A 16,696-nucleotide genomic window follows, 5' to 3' on the forward strand; every position below is an offset into this window, starting at 1 on the left:
TGATGTTTTAATACATACACTTGTCCACGTGACTACATTTAGCTATATTTTTGTTGGAAATGGTCCTCGTTTCCAATGTTATGCATTTAGATTTCCTTGAGCGAAACACAAGATTGGAAAGATAGATTTTTTTAATACTTCCTCTATTCTTTTTTACTTGACCTGTTTCTTTTATCACGCTTGTCAATGCAAAACTTTAACAATCAATAACTTTAATTCTCAATAAGTAAAAACTATAAAAGTTATATATTATGATAGTACTTGTTGAGACGAATTTAAAAACATCTTACATGAATATGTTGTTCTTTAATTATTATTCACAAAACACGGTCAAAGGAGGAGTGGTGAATAGTGTAAAAGTCAAAGCGGGTCAAGTAAAAAAGAACGGAGGAAGTATGTGTTTACCGGTGAATTACCTCAATTTAATCAACTACAAGAAAATAACCTTTTCGTAGCGATTATTTTAACCTTTAGTATCGATTGTAATTGCAACAAAAAGATTTCCCACTGAATGTTCATTCGATACAATATCCCCCATTGCCTTAGCCTTTAGTAGTGGTTTTCAATATCGCTGGGGTTGGCCTCAATAATCGATACGAAAAACTACATCCAATCGTGGTGATTATTGTAGCGACTATAATCGCTATAAATGTTGAACTGATTTTCTTCAAAAAAAAAAAAAATCATACGTATGATCTTTACAAGATTCGAACATGTAACCTCAAACTCTTATTTTAAATGTTTCACCAATAAACTATGACATATTTTATGTATTTTTTGTCAAACAATGTTTATATATCTAGTGTAGAAAAGACTTTTTGTATCGATTTTTGGGATTTAGTGGCGATTGTAAATGATACGATTTTTCAAAATTTTATAAATGTGCAAAAATAGTGTGGATATGTATTATTATGTTTTCCGTATCAATTTTATATGGGAAAGCCATGTTGATTGTAAAATGATACGATTTCCTTAATTATTTCACAAACATACTTGCATATTGTAGCAAATGTACAATCGCTACAAAATAATCGCTACGAAAAGTCAATTTTCTTGTAGTGTATTAATTATCTTCTAAAGTTATAGATATAAAGTTTGAAATGATTTTCCTAGAAAACACATAAAGATGTAAAAATTTCCTAATGACCAAACCTCATTTTTAAAATGAAATTTCAATATACCATCCACGTTAGTTTAAAAAGACTATTTTTTTTAATTAATTAACACAAATCAATTAGAGGTTAACAATGATAAACCGCCAAATGAATTAGCAATTTTTAGTTAAATAAATTGCGAATTTATTAGTTAGTGATAAATGGAAAAAAAATGCCCCTTTCAATTGAATTAGCAATTTTACTTTGGTTAAGTACTAAGTAGTTTAATTTTATGGAAAATTTGTCAACAACTGCCAATTAAAGCACGTGTTTGTAAAATAAACAACTACATATTAATTTTTTTTAAAAGAACTACCACAAAGTTGTAAGAACTTTAACAAGCACTACCACTCTATCAATTTCTGTTAGAATATCCAGCGTTTATGTCTCACTTTTTACCACTTTTTACCTTTATGAACAGTAATTTAGTCAATTTAGATGGTGATTTTATGAGATAAAAGTAAAAAGTGGAACATACATGCGTAATATTCTAGCCGGAATTGTTAGAGTGATAGTATTAGTTAAACATTTTACAACTTTGTGGTAGTTCTTTAAAAAAAAATAAGTAGTTGTTTCCAAAACACATGCTTTAAGCCTTTAATTGGTAGTTCTTGACAAAATTTCCTAGTTTTATCTATTTAAAACTATCAATCGAATTTGGAATCCATTTTCTCTTTCTAGTTTTTTTCTTTCTTAGAAACAAAGCACTTTATTGTCTTTCTCTTTCAGAAGGATTAGTCCCACATTCAGGTGATTTCCCACAATATTGGTAAAGAAAAAATAAATTCCCCAATTCCATTATAGTCTTAAAATAAATTCCTCAATTGCATTATTCATAAAACAAATTCCAATCTACGATCCACATAAGATTGGTTTATAGTGTCAATTTTGATTTAGCTTAAAACCGCTAATGATATTAGCGGTTCTTGTTCAAGAACAGCTACCGCCATCAAATTTTTAAAAAATATTTGAAGAGATCTATTTTTAATGACAACATCTCTCTTTCTCTCTAAAAATAAATGGCTAAAAAACAAAGTTAGAGTCTTCTTGTAGAGGTGGGGTCGTGGGGAGAACATGATAATTTATAGATTCAAAGAGAACTATTAAATGGTCTCATTTCCATTTGTTTTTTTTTCCAAGTAAAAGTCGCTACGTACTATCTTGTTTGCCAATATAACCGCTAATAACATTAGCAGCTTTATTAGAATGGTTGATGTTGTTAGCGCATACCGAAGCAAATTACAATTAACTAACTTCTAATACCAAGACTATGTGGAAATTATTTTGGGAATTTGTTTTAATACCAATACCAAATGAGAATTTGTTTTTGTTTTAATGTTTTAAGGGAAATCATCTCAATTGATTTTTCAGGTTTACTTTGAACCATTAAAATAATTTATGTTTGCCATTGTCAATGTAGACAATAGAATGCAAGATATGATGATAAAAAAGAGTGAGCATAATTAAGAAATCTTGAAATCTTCTAGCATTTCATTATCAAGGGTGTTAGATTTCGGGAAAACTCCTGAAATTGGAGTGTGTACCATTGATCACTTTATATAATGTTACAAGCCTAACCCTAATCACGTTAGGAGACTAATAAGATAATTATACAAAATATATACAAATATATCCGACAAATATTATCTAAAAATAATATCTGTCACACCCCCACAGTCGAAGCGAGAGGAGGTCGTACGTAAAGACTGGATCTGAAGTCTAAAAATAGCTCCCTTGATAGGCCCTTAGTGAAGATGTCTGCAAACTGATATCGCGATGGAACATGAAGAACCCAAACCTCACCCAATGCAGCTTTTTCCCGAACAAAGTGGATGTCCAGTTCCACATGTTTGGTGCGTTGGTGATGAACCGGGTTACTAGAAAGATAGATTGCGCTGACATTATCACAGTAAACGATAGTAGCCTGTCGGAGGGGACAATGAAGCTCCAATAACAAATTATGAAGCCAACATGCTTCAGAATCCACGTTTGCAACGCCTCGATACTCCGCCTCTGCACTTGATTTAGACAAAGTAGGCTAACGCTTTGCTGACCAAGAAACGAGGTTGTCCCCGAGAAAGCAACAGTAACCCAATGTGGAACTACGGTTGTCGGGACAACCTCCCCAGTCAGCGTCAGTATAAGTGATCAAGCGAGTAGGAGCAGAAGGATATAAATGTAAACCGTGATCGATAGTACCCTGAATATAACGTAGAATGCGCTTTAACGCATCAAAATGCGGCTCCTTGGGATCGTGCATAAATAAACACACCTTTTGTACCGCATAAGCAATATCTGGACGAGTAAAGTAAGATACTGAAGTGTACCTGCAAGGCTGCGATACAGAGTAGGATCCCGGAATGGAGAACCCGAAGTAGCACTAAGTTTAGACTTAGTGTCGACTGGAGTGGCGGCAGGTTTACAAGAACTTATACCTGCACGCTCTAATATTTCCTGTGCATATTTCTGCTGAGACAATAACATATAAGAGGGTGTGCGAGTAACAACAATCCCCAAAAAGTAACTCAGTGGCCCTAGGTCCGAAATGGGAAATTCTGTCTGTAAGCTAGAAATAATTCCCGTGCCCAACCTGTCAGAAGAAGTGACTAAAATAATATCATCAACATAAAGCAGTAAATATGCCAAGTCGTTCCCTTGCCGAAAAGTGAAAAGAGAAGTATTACTCTTAGCAATGACGAACCCCAACTTGATTAAAAAATTCGCAAAACGTTGATACCAAGCCCGTGGGGCTTGCTTCAAACCATATGGAGCCTTGCGAAGACGGCAGACATAGTCGGGCTTACTCCGATCATAGAAACCCGGAGGTTGATGCATATAAACTGTTTCCTGTAAATCACCATGCAGAAAGGCATTTTTAACATCTAACTGATGTATGGACCACTTGTTAGCCATAACTAAATTGAGTACTGTGCGGATAATTGCCGGTTTAACAACCAGACTTAATGTCTCATCACAATCAACTCCAATTTCCTGTGACCTGCCATCACATACAAGACGAGCTTTGTGCCTTTTAAGGTCACCATTAGACTTGTATTTATGTTTAAAAAGCCACATACAATTAACAATATTCATCCCCATAGGCCGAGGTACCAAATCCCAAGTCCCTGTTTTAATTAAAGCACTATATTCATCAAACATGGCGACATTCCAATTATAGTCTTGCAGAGCTTGTTTGTGATTTTTGGGTAATGGGGATTTATGCTCAGTGATTAAGTGAGAATATTTAGGATTGGGTTTAATGATGCCATGATGGGATCTCGTGCGCATTTGGGGTGAAGAAAGCAAATTGGGTCTTCTAATTATGGTAGATTGGCGATTAGAGGTAGTGGAATGGGGTTGGATTGGTGTAGAGTGGGCCGGCTGGGGTGATAATGGGGAAGGAGGCCCACCAAAAAGGGGAGTCTGAGGGTGGGCCATTGGAGATCCGGCGGACGCTAGACCTGGGCTCACTTGGTCTGGCTGGCCCGCTGGATTTTCGGCGCCCAATTGGGGAGATGTGGGCTGTGGGCGGCCTTGGGGTGAGGTGGGGTTTTGGGCTTGTTGCAGTGGGTTGGGCTGAAACAGGTGATGGGTGAGGATGGGAGACGGTTCATCAGTGCCTAAAAAATCATAAGCCTTAGGTGAGAAACTCTCCAAGTTTGTAAAGGGAAATGAAGACTCATGAAATGTTACATGTCTAGATAAAATAACTTTTCGAGTGACAAGATCTAGACATTTATAACCACGATGATTAGAGGGTACCCTAAAAAAACACAAGGAGTAGACCTAGGAGCAAGTTTATGAGGAGCGGTAGCCGAAAGATTTGGAAAACATAGACAACCAAAAACCCGTAAATGATCATAAGATGGGTTTCTATGAAACAAAGCTTGAGCTGGGGTTATGTTTTTGAGAGATTTAGTTGGAAAAATATTGAGAAGATAGGTTTCCGTCTCAAGAGAATGTGACCAATAAGAAGGGGGAAAAGAAGCATGAAATAATGGAGTGCGGTTGACATTATTAATGGTTCTAATCATACGTTCGGCTTTCCCATTTTGAGAAGAAGTGTGAGGGTGATGGGCGTTAGAACGGTCGCACATTCCACACTCAATCAAACACATTTATTAACAAACACCTTACACACCAAGCATAATGATAAGTAAGAGTTCGGTCCACAAGGAACGGGATATGGTTGCTAAAGATCTTAACACTTAAGCTAATTTGAAGTCTATGTCAATTGGGGTTCGTCAAGTAGAAAAACAAACTATGATTCTTAATCAATGGATTAAAGACACTAGGGAATGGGATCCACTCAACCAAGGCAATTAGGCAAACGGGGAGTAAAATAGACAAGGTATAGCAAGGACTATATGTAAAATCAACCTCTTGCAATTAGAAAACAACTCACACTACTAAACTTAGATTCCTCATTAGTTTAGAAATAGATGATACATAATCAAATTGCAATAAGTAATGACATACTCAATTTACATTTCCATGTCAAACTAGGCATATCATGCTATCAAGCTCCTAACTCAAGGGTAGCTAATCCTATCATGAAGAACTAACAATCAATCTCATATAATCAATTTAATTGCAATACAAACATCAATGCTTCTCCCACATTTGCATAACTAACCCAGAAGGTTGAGCTTCACCCAACCCCTAGCAAGAAGACTACTCACAACTCATGTTTATCAACATGCAATCAAGAATTAGGGTTCTAACTACTTCAATAATTGGGGAAAAGTGGTTAACAATTGAAATAACTATCATCCAATAATAAAATATCAAGAACTAAAGAGATTCAAGTAACATGCAAAGACAAATAAAATCAGAAATTAATTGGAGAAAAGTAGAGGGAAGTTACTAATTGAAGCTTGAAAATGTTGAATACAAAGTGCCAATCCTTGAGAATAAATCTTGAAAACCAACTATTACAATGATTAATTTGATGAAAACTAAGCTAAATTAACTAAGAGGAATGTTCAAACTAAGAGGAGTCTCTAAAAACTAGGCTATTTCTATCTAGGTTACAAATGAATAAAAGAGGAAGTATTTATACTCCCCAAAACACATAGGGAAATCCGTCAAAAGAAAGCGGATTTCCCAGCGAGGAGCACCCGCTCCAAAATTAGGAGCGCCCGCTCCACAGCCAGGAGCGCCCGCTCCTCAACAACGTACGCCCGCTCCTCAAAAGGTTCCATATTTTGAAACTTTGGCAGAAACTTGGCAGAGACTTTGGAGCGCCCGCTCATGAGGTGTGCACGCCCGCTCCTGCTGGAGCGCCCTCTCCATTCTCAATTTTCCTTGCCTTGAACACAAACCATGCACCGAATTCTTGCTAAATTGAGTCTATAGACCTGCAAAAACATGGACAAACACAAACCAAGAGGGGGAAAGCCGAGACAAAACATTTTCATTCAAAAACGGGTTAGAAAGAGGGGAAATGAACGCAAAACCGGATTTAAATTAACACAATAAGGGGTCAAATAAAACACTTATCAAATCCCCCCAAGCTAGCCAAATGCTTGTCCTCAAGCAATTCACATTGCTAAAAAACAAACCCAAAGATCAATTTGCTCAAAGAAAAGCACATGCATAGATACAAAAATCCTTAAGCAATAAAACTCGAGCATGAGGTATATGCCTAAGATCAACCACGGTCATGACTAGCCAAGGCCTAGCTAACCTTCTCAAAAATATTCAACTCAAGCCTATTCAACATATCTTACCACGTCCCTATCAAAAAGTTCAAATCCCCCCTAATGGCAGTGTCTCGTGACTCCTCGAAGGAGCCGGAAAAACATAGATAAAGCGGGTTTCGAACACTCGACATCTCAATGAAAAAGTACCCTCTCCATATGCTTGTGAATCAACTCCCTCCACCGACAAAGGCTTCCACTACTCTCCTAATCATTACAAGACTCAAGGACTACGACACAAAGTTAAGGCATATATATAGAACTAGAAGTGTTTTGCAATTTGAGCCAACTAAAATGTATCATTAATAGCAAACCTTAAGAGGCTTCTAACCTTGACCCAAGTTACACCCATTAATGGACTTTTAAGAGTACACCCCCAAGCTTGTTTGGTTGCTAGGGAGGTGACAATACATTACTTCTTGGCATTTTCTCCCTTTTCTTTTATTCTTCATTCTTTTTTTTTGTTTTTTTTTGTTTTTTTTTTTTTTTTTTTTTTTTTTTTTTTTTTTTTTTGGGTATTTACATCACCAACTACTAATTATAAAGAACTAAAAATTAAACTATGGAAATGGTAATAATAGAAATAAGGAAAAATAATATGCCTTAACTTTTTTTTTTTTTTTTTGTGAATAAACAATACATGACACCTTTTATCCATACTAAGAGTAGTTTAGGCCATGGTCTTGGGATTTGAGACTCAAGTTCTCGATCTAGGTATCAAATCAAAGAGGATCCTTGCCACTCATGCAAAATGTAGTAGGCTTGAAAAATTATAAAACCTCACTTTTTGGAACAATGTGGGATCAAATACTACCTCTCGGGGATCAAATTCCTTTGAGATAGGCGACTCCATCTTACCACAAACCTAGACTTTAAGTCTTGTACATTCGGGAAAGTAATTCTCACACTAGCCTAAACTAGCCAATTCTATGTTCAACCAAGGGCATCTAAACCATGCTCGAAATTTTATTACGAAAAGAAAAAAAGCATCCACCACATACAATCCAATATCATCATTGCAAACCGATCAAAGGCAACCAAACTCAACTTTTTTTTTTTAAGAAGGAAATTTTTTTTCATTTTTTTTAAAGAAAGCTGAAAATGGGGGAAAGGAAAACTAATTAAAGAATTTGGATGTTAGGGTTTTTGATATTAGGGAATTTGGATGTTAGAGAGGTTAGAGGATAAGAAAAAGAAATTTGGATATTAGGGAAAACCATCATCATAAATCCACACAAATCATCATAAAAAATCATCATCAAGAAAGGCCAAAGGCAACACCAATCAACCCATAATACCAACCAACAAGCAAACCAACCAAAGCATAATCATATCAAAGCCATAGATAAGATTCTCCAAATAGCACACACATAAGGAGAAGTGAGACAAAAACATCAATGTGCAATTGTTCTAGCCTAGGCATGCCATATAAACATGAAAAGGGCAACAACCAACCTAAAATAGGCATGCAAACTAGAACATAATACCATATGAATCCTACCACAAGTCCCAAAGGCTAAACTAAGCCTTTCATGCCAAACATTCCACATACAAACTCAAACTTCTCCATACATAGCACATAAAGCATCACAAGAAAGCACATATCCTACCAAAACCAAAATCTACTCTTAGGCACAAAAACCCCTAGACTTTCCTCCAAGCTAGACATTTGAATACCGTTCCCACAAAAGATAGACACAAAGAGGACAACTCTCCCCCCAAGCTAGAACTCGACACCGCCCTCGGTGTTATAAATGACGGGAAGGAAGAGAATGGAATGGGAAAACAAATGTCTAAAGGCTACTCCCGATCATCCTCCCTAGGCGGCGATGGCGCAAAATTGTAGTTAGGATCTACATCGCCGAACTAGGAAGGTTGATCTACGTATGGAGGAAGATTATAGTTGGGGCTACTACGGTAATGACCGTAATCCGGTGCATTACTAATGCCCCAACCACCATCATACCCGGGTGGAAACCCGAAGTATCCCCTTTGGGGGTGGTTATCGATCTCCTCCGGAGTCATTCTACCACATGTCTCGGGGACGTGGTAGTAAGAGGGGTCCCCCCCTAAAATCACAACCTCCGGGTTGTGTATAATCGTAAGGAGGGAAGGAACGTAGCTCCGAAATGGAGCTACGGGGTCCTTGCCAATTTGGATAGGTGGGTTGGTAGTCGTTCCAACCCGCAACCGACCCTTCTTGAACGGGTCGGTAAGGATAGTTGACATAGGGGAGAAAACCTCCCCTTTCATCGAGGTTTTGGTAGGACATTTGGGAGACATAGCTTTGATATTCATTTTCTTGGAGAATTCTTTGGTTAGAAAGGTTAAGGTGGTAGAAGGCCGACTCGAGGTTGAAGGAGGAAGATGAGGAGGAGGATTGACTGCCTATGAAATTAGGAATGGTAGAAATGCTATGGCGGCGGGGTTGAGATGGTTGATCAAGGTCGGGAACATTGCTGGGGAGGCTCATTTGGCACTTGCCAAGTGGTTCCCACGGTGTTCATAATCGCCGCATTAGGGAGAATGCAACGGTGTTTCCCTTTGACCAACCAAGAGTAGGTGGTCACATTTCCCCGGATCTCCACAATCATATTCATTGTGGCAAAACCGGCAAGGTCAAGAGCATTTGGGACTTCAATTGGGGTTAATTGGTTAACCCAACCGATGAAACCCAATGCCTTAGCGATGATAGTGATCATCCCACCACACTTAATCTCACCCGTCAACTCCGTGATCATCTTGATATCGTAGCACCGCTTTATGAATATGTACCCCATATTCATGTTCCCCTCAAGATCCCCCTCAAATCGGGAAGCTATAAAGAGGCATTTAATCTCCTCTTTTGTTAGCTTCCCGAGATCTTGCTTTGTGAAGCAAGCATAACCCATAATTCTCATGAATATGCAAAGTACGGGGTGGATGATATGGATAGCGTGGCTAGACCGGGACGTGAATGTGGGGTACCCCGCAATAGTGTTCCACCAGTTACACTCGTCGTAACCGGTGAGCTTGTAACTATAGGGTTTGGTTATTTGGTTGCTAACGGGCCACCCGAATATCTGATTGAGGCGAGTTAAGCTTATGGCTTGAGGTCTATTGAACATGTTAAACTTAATCTCGCACTCAATGGGCTCTCCTTCCCCACTAGTCTTTCTCACGGTTAGGGTGGATAGGAATTCGAGAGTGAGTGATTCAAATGTTTCCTCCCTATTTTTAACGAATTCTAACCATCCGAAATTTGCAGCCACTTGACGAATTCCGTCGTCTATTCCTAGCATTTGACACGACTCTTGGTCATAGAATTGTGTTGGAAGCATTTTTCGTGTGGATAGCTTTTTATGGTAACCTTTGGATTTTTCGGGTATTTTTATTAAAGGGGGAGGAATGGTCTGATCTATTGTTTCGTTAGGGGTTTCGGTTGGGTTTTCGGTGGAACGATTCTCATTTATTTGGATGCCGGAAGTAGTCTTCCTCTTCTTCCCTCCCGCACCTCCAAATAAATGAAGAACCATTTTGAATTTGGACTAGAAAGCTTACTAAAACACCACCAACATACACTCAACACTACACGAACAATCTCCGAAACTTCAAACCTCCGAATAAATCCAATGTACCCGCTCACAATTCAATAATAATATAACACAACCAACCAACAATCTCAACTCAACAATTTCAACACACAAATTCACAATTTCACAAAGTATAACCAATTTTTCATGAACAAGCTATTCAAACTTAAGCAAGAAATTACCTACAATTTCCTTACTCCACAATTAACCACAAAAATCCACAATTTAACTATAAAAGGAAAGAAATTTTTTTTAAATCGCCTAATCATGCAACTAATTACACAACAATCATGAAATAAACAAATTGAGAGAAAGATTGAAGAAAAACCCTTAGGTTTAAGAGGGAAAGTGAAGTAGGGAAGATGATTTTACCACCTAGAGTATGAAAATACTCTAAAATCTTCCAAATTACCCAAATTTCCTCCTTTTCTAGCAATCTTGGCCCCTTTTCCTTTGATGTTCTTCAATTTCCACTTGTGGGTCTTCAAAGTTTTTTCCCAAATTTGTGTAAAATTGTGGTTTTTGGAGAGAGAATTTGATGTGGATTAAGAATTTGTGAATTTTGAGTGAAGGATGTTGAGATTTGATGATGAAATGAAGAGAGAAGTTGGAGAAGATGAGGGTTTTTAGAGTGAGAAGTAGATGAGAATGAGGAGAGAGAGTATGAATGTTAGAATGATTGGTGAAAATTGGGTGAAGGAGATTAAAAGAAAGAGAGAGATGCTCCTTTTTCTTTACCCGGATCTGCTGGAGCGGGCGTGCAGAGGAGTGGAGTGCCCGCTCCACACCTGGAAAATTGTTTCTTTTTTTTCATTTTCCTGTGAGGAGCGGGCATGCAGGGGGTGGAGCGCCCACTCCAGGTGTCGGAGCGGGCGTGCAGAGGCTTGGAGCGCCCGCTCCAAATCTACTGAAAACATTCTGTTTTTTTTATTTATTTTTATTTTGGGCCACCCTGTGAGGAGCGGGCGTGCAAGGATCTGGAGCGCCCGCTCCAGTTGGCGGAGCGGGTGTGCAACTAGTTGGAGCGCCCGCTCCTGATCTTCCTAAAACCTTCTGCCTTCCTTCTGTGTTGGCTGAAATTTACGCCCCCTGTGAGGAGCGGACGTGTAAGACTGAGGAGCGCCCGCTCCTCACTACTTATGGCTTTGTTTAAATTCTTCCTTGCTTCCTTTTTTTTTTTCGCTTCTTTCTCCTACATTAAAACCATAAGGACATAATTCAAAAATATTAGCCAAAATCAGATATTCCCAACACTCTTATTCTTTTCCTCTCTTACTCATTGTTTTATTTCTCACTCCCTTTTTTTTTTCTTGCCTCTCTTCTCTTTTTTTTTTCTTTTCTCTTTTTTTTTTTTTACTCTGGTTGCCTCCTGGAAGCGCTTCTTTAACGTCAATAGCTTGACGACCTCCACACTCAGGAGGTAAGATTACATTGAGTTGATTCTAAAACACCTACATGAGCACCCTCGTAGTAAAGCTTGAGGCGATTCCCATTCACCTTGAAAGATCTCTTTCCATCCATATCCCAAACTTCCACGGCTCCATGAGGAAACACTTCCTTGACAACAAAAGGTCCACTCCACCTTGATAAAAGTTTTCCGGGAAACAATTTCATCCTAGAGTTGTAGAGGAGTACCTTATCGCCTTTTAGAAATGCTTTCTTTTCAATGTTCTGGTCGTGGCAATCCTAAGTGCGATTCTTATAGTTGCTAGCACACTCATAGGCCTCCAATCTTAGCTCTTCAAGCTCATGTAAGTCAATCCATCTTTGCTCTCCCGCACTAGCCAAGTCGAAGTTAATCTTCTTGATTGCCCATAGAGTTCGGTGTTCAAGCTCCACCGGTAGATGACAAGATTTTCCATACACAAGACGATATGGAGTTGTGTCTATTGGGGTTTTGTATGCCGTTCTATATTCCCATAGAGCGTCATCAAGCTTTTTCGACCAATCCTTCCTATTCCTTGCAACCGTCTTCTCAAGGATTAATTTAATTTGACCGTTGGACACTTCCGCTTGCCCACTAGTTTGTGGATGATAGGTAAGGCCGAATCTTTGGTGAACCCCGTGCTTTCTTAGCATCTTTTGAAAAGCACTATGAACGAAATGTGAACCATTGTCACTTACCACTGCTCTAGGAATTCCAAATCTTGGAAATATGACTTTCTTGAACATCTTCATGATTACCTTGTGGTCATTAGTTGGGGAGGCAATGGCTTCAAACCATTTTGATACGTAATCGACCGCCACAAGGATGTATTAATTTCCATAAGAAATAGGGAATGGCCCCATGAAATCAACACCCCACACATCAAATACCTCTAGCTCAAGAATCGGTTGTTGAGGCATCTCGTTTTGCTTGGATATATTGCCGGTTCGTTGACATCGGTCGCAAGTCTTCACAAACTTCCAAGCATCCTTAAAGATGTGAGGCCACCACAACCCACTATGCAAAACCTTCAATGCTGTTTTGTTTGCTCCCATATGCCCTCCACAAGGATTGGAATGACACATCTTGAGCACATTTTGCACTTCTTCATCCGGAACACACCTACGGAGCAAACCATTTACTCCTCTCTTGAAGGGAATGGGGTCATCCCATACATAGTGCCTTGCTTTCCTTTTTAGCTTCTTCCTTTGGTTTTTGGAGAAATCAGGAGGGAATTCTCCACAAGCCAAATAGTTCACAAAGTCGGCGAACCATCGAAGCTCCTTCTCATTCAAGATATAGAGCACATCATCTCTCAATTCATCACAAATGGGGATTTCATCATCACTAGCTTTCACATTCTCTAATCGGGAAAGATAGTCCGCAACCACATTCTCGGCCCCTTTCTTATCCCGGATTTCAACATGAAATTGTTGGAGAGACAAGACCCATCGAAGAAGGCGAGGTTTGGACTCTTTCTTTTCCACAAGGTACCTAATAGCCGCAAGATCGGTATAAACAATAGTTTTGGAACCAATGAGGTAGTTCCAAAACTTCTCAAAAGCATGTACTACGGCAAGAAACTCCTTCTCCGTTGTGGTGTAGTTCCGTTGAGCTTCATTCAAGGTCTTGGACATGTAGTAAATGACGTGAAGTTTCTTCTCAATTCTTTGTCCCAACACCCCTCCAATTGCAACATCACTAGCATCGCACATAAGTTCAAATGGCAAATCCCATCTTAGCCCTTGCACGATTGGAGTAGAGATCAAAGCCTCCTTTAATTTGTTGAAAGCTTGAAGACACTTTTCATCAAAAATAAATATGGCATCCTTTTGAATAAGAGCACTTAGGGGTTTAGAATTTGTGAGAAATCCTTGATAAATCTCCTATAGAACCCGGCATGCCCCAAAAAGGATCTTACTCCTCTCACATTGATTGGAGGTGGTAATTTTTCAATCACTTCAACTTTGGCCTTGTCGACCTCAATCCCCTTGCTTGATATCTTGTGACCAAGGACGATTCCCTCTTCAACCATGAAGTGACATTTTTCCCAATTTAGGACCAAGTTGACCTTCTCACATCTTGCTAAGCATTTGCCCAAATTGGACAAACAATCTTCAAATGAAAGGCTCCCTACCGAGAAATCATCCATGAACACTTCCATTTTAGCTTCAAGCATGTCTCCAAAGATACTCATCATGCACCTTTGAAAGGTTGCCGGTGCATTGCAAAGTCCAACCGACATTCTCCTATAAGCAAAAGTATCATATGGACAAGTAAAAGTTATCTTCTCTTGAACATCCGGGTTTATGGGGATTTGAAAGAAACCCGAATAACCATCAAGAAAGCAATAATATTTGTGCTTGGTTAGTCTTTCAAGCATTTGGTCGATAAAAGGAAGAGGAAAATGATCCTTGTTAGTGTATGCATTTAGACGTCTATAGTCTATGCACATCCTCCAACCGGTCACCGTTCTAGTTGAAATGAGATCACCATTCTCATTTTCAACTACGGTCATTTTGCCCTTTTTAGGGACCACATGAACGGTGGAAACCCATCTAAAAATCGAAATGGGGAAGATGATGCCGGCATCAAGGAGTTTGGTGATTTCTTTCTTCACCACCTCCCCCATTTGAGGATTGAGTTTCCTTTGCCTCTTAATGGAAGGCTTAGCACCCTCCTCAAGTGTTATGTGGTGCATACATAAAGCGGGACTAATACCTTTGAGGTTATCAATGGTATATCCCAAAGCACCTTGGTGGTTTCTTAAAATACCACATAACATTTGAGTTTGGCACTCGTTCAAAGAAGAATTCACTATTACCGGAAAAGTTGAATTAAGACCCAAAAACTCATACCTTAGGTGTGATGGTAGAGGTTTTAACTCTACCATTGGAACACCCTTACCTTCTCTTGAGGTAGCTATTTCCAAAGCATCATTGCTTGTGATTCCCATGCATACTTGCTCAATGCTTTCTTTCGTACTTCCTTCAAGCATTCCTTCATACAATGCCATCTCCTTGCCTTACTCACCTATCTTTTCCTTATTCAAAAGGAAATTCTCAATGGCATCGTTAGTAGTGAGCAAGTGCTCATGCATAGAAGTCACAATAGAATCAATAGTATGAATAATCATACAATTATCAATACTAGAGCTTGGATATTTCATGCTCTCATTCAAATCAAATTCTATCACCTGATCTCCTACTTTTAGTGAAATTTTAGCACTTTTAACATCTATTAAAGCGCCCGAAGTAGCAAGAAAAGGTCTTCCTAGAATTATTGGAATGTTTACATCTTCATCCATCTCTAACACAACAAAATCCACCGGGATTACAAACTTTCCCACCCTTCGAGGAACATCCTCTACCTTACCTTTTGGAAATTTTATGGAACGATCGACCAATTGTAAGGTAATGTTGTGGGTAGAAGTTCCCCTATCTCAAGTCTTTGATATACCGAATATGGGATAAGGCTAACACTAGCCCCAAGATCACATAAAGAATTATCAATTTGCATATTATATATAGCACAAAGGATAGAAAAGTTATCGGGGTCTTTCAATTTTGGTGGAATTTTATTCATGATTATTGCACTACAATTCTCGGTGATATTCACCGTTTCCACTTATTCACACTTTCTCCTTCCACTCAAAATATCTTTCAAAAACCTAGCATAGTTAGGAATTTGCTTGACATCATCGGTAAAAGGAATTGAAAGGTGAATTTGTTTTAATGTTTCAAGAAATTTTCCAAATTGCACATCTAATTTGTTTCTAACAAATTTGTGAGCATATGGTAGTTTTTGCAATTGTTTTGTTTATCTCTCTTTTTCTCTTTTCTCTTCACTCTCTTTTTTAAAATCTTTCTCTTTTTCACTTTCTTTTTCTTTCTCAAATTCTTTTTCTTTCTCACACTCTTTCTCTTTTTCATTCTCATGGTTTTGCTCTCTCTCTTGCTCAAAATCATTCTCAAGGGGAGGCTCACTCATGTTCATTCTCTCATTGCTTCTTTTAGGAATACTTTCCTCTAACACCTTACCACTCCTTTTTGATATAGCATTTACGGGCCTATTAGGATCTAGTCCTTGGGGTGGAAGTTTAGAAGTGCTAGTCCCTTCCTTCAAAGCATTGGCCAATTAAGAAATTTGTGTTTCAAGCATTTTATTATGGTTTATGACTTCACTAAATTTCTTTTCACTAGAGGCCATGAAAGTATTGAACATTTTAGTTTGACTTTCCGTTATTTCCTCCAAGCTAGACCTACTAGGTGGTTCTTGTGCATAGTAGTTGTCTTGGGGAGCTCTATTACCTCTAAAATTCGAATTGGAAGCATTTTGATTAGAAGAACCTCTATTATTATTGTTGTTCCAATTGTTTCGATTATTAGAGTTTCCCCCTTGGTGATATTGCCCTTGATTCCCATAGTTTCCTTGATTATTATGATTATGGTTACCATAACCACCTTGTTGGTTGTAGTTACCTAGGGGATTTTGGTCCCTTTGGTTCTTATTTCCCCATTGATTTTGGTTATGGTAATCGTAATCATTTCCTCTTTGGTTATAGGAATTTCCCCATTGTTCTCTTCGATTTGGTGGTAATTATCTTTTATTGTCATTCCTATGTCTATTATCATAAGACAAGACATTGACTTGTTCATTTTCATTTTCATTACCATCTTCGTATTGGGGTTGGGGTTGGGAATCTTAATTACAAGAAGAGGTATCATGGTCATATGACCCACAATTTTCACAAAACAAACATCCATGAGGCATGTTATTAGAAGTAGAGGGAGAAGAGTTAGAATTCATACCTCTCCCCTTAGATTGGAAAGTATGCTCTTG

This window comes from Chenopodium quinoa, unplaced genomic scaffold (assembly GCF_001683475.1).
Source record: "Chenopodium quinoa cultivar QQ74 unplaced genomic scaffold, ASM168347v1, whole genome shotgun sequence".
NCBI lineage: Eukaryota > Viridiplantae > Streptophyta > Magnoliopsida > Caryophyllales > Amaranthaceae > Chenopodium > Chenopodium quinoa.